The 1,304-nt window shown below is 59.7% G+C and overlaps 1 protein-coding gene across 1 annotated transcript in view; it reads right to left on the bottom strand.

Moving 5' to 3' along the window:
- Positions 1 to 1,304, bottom strand: part of CRISPLD2 (cysteine rich secretory protein LCCL domain containing 2) — a 58,968-nt gene that overhangs the window by 27,771 nt on the left and 29,893 nt on the right. The window lies entirely within an intron of this gene.

Below are 1,304 nucleotides of genomic sequence, written 5' to 3'. Positions count from 1 at the left end.
GGGAGCCTGCCTCCCCGGGGCCCCCAGACTGGCACGGTGCCCCCGAGCTGGGTCCTTCCTCATCCCTGCGCCCGCCGTGGCGCACGCGGCTCCGGTCAGTGTCGTCGGACGGTGCTGCGCCCGGCCACCGGCCGTCTGCTCCCTTCCGCGCGCCTGTGACTCTCTGCTCAACCGACTCCACGCCTTTCTCGGCACCGAATCACACACAGCCAGCCGAGCACCGGACTCCGGGCTGAACGCAGAGCCACCTCACCCCAATCCATCCACTCCTCCGACCTCGACCGTGACCCCCCGGGTTTTAAAACCTGCTAATTAACCAAACTCCATTTCTTAGAAGCATCAGGTGCACCACCGAGTTTTCATCCTGAACAACAACCGGCAGCCCCTCCTCAGAACCCACCCTCAGCCGCCACCGTCCGGAGCCGTCAAGTCCCGCCGATGCCCAGAAAAGTCTTGCTGTTTTTATTTGCTTGCGTGGCCCTGTGTAGGGCTGACTGCGGCGTACCTCTGCCGGGAAGCCGTCCCAGCTTTACAGCGGGCACCCCCGTCCCCGAGGGGCGCTCGTGCACCAGAGCTGGAAATCGCTGCCTTGGAGCCCCCCCTCCCCAGTGAGGATGACGTACGGAGCCTCCCTGGTCTCCCTGGGCACCGGACTGAAATTCAAGTCCTGGCGAGCGCTCATCACCCCCCTCCCCTCCTTCTTGCTTCTCTTGCCTTAGGAGTAACAAACTCTGTTCTCCAAAGGGGGACCAAGTGTTTCGTAGCTATGCAAATCATGCATGCAAATGAGGGGCGATGTTAGCTATGCAAATCATGCATGCAAATGAGGGGCGAAGTCTCAGATGCTTTTCAAGGCTGGGGTCCTCTGCACCTGTTTCCCTGGCCAGTCCCTCGGGCAAGGGGAGCAGGTGGGATTTAAAAGGGAGGGGGAGGGGCGCCTGGGTGGCTTAGTCGGTTAAGCGTCCGACTTTCGCTTGGGTCATGATCTCGCGGTTCGTGGGTTCGGGCCCCGCGTCGGGCTCTGTGCTGACTGCCAGCTCGGAGCCTGGAGCCTGTTTCAGTCTGTGGCTCCCTCTCTCTCTGACTCTCCCCTGCTCATGCTGTCTCTCTCTCTCTCTCTCTCTCCTAGAAATAAATAAAACATTAAAAAAAATAAAAATAAAAATAAAAAAATAAAAGGGAGGGGGAGGAATTCAGGTCCTGAGCCCAAGCGCTGTCCTTATCAGAGCCCTGGTCACAGGTGTGAGGTCACCACCACCTGCCCCTCCCACCAGCTGCCACCTCCCTGGGAAGAGGAGAGAGCT

This window comes from Crocuta crocuta, unplaced genomic scaffold (assembly GCF_008692635.1).
Source record: "Crocuta crocuta isolate KB4526 unplaced genomic scaffold, BGI_CrCroc_1.0 scaffold61, whole genome shotgun sequence".
NCBI lineage: Eukaryota > Metazoa > Chordata > Mammalia > Carnivora > Hyaenidae > Crocuta > Crocuta crocuta.
The sequence above is the reverse complement of the archived record's forward strand: the minus strand, read 5'-3'. Positions and strand labels throughout refer to the sequence as shown.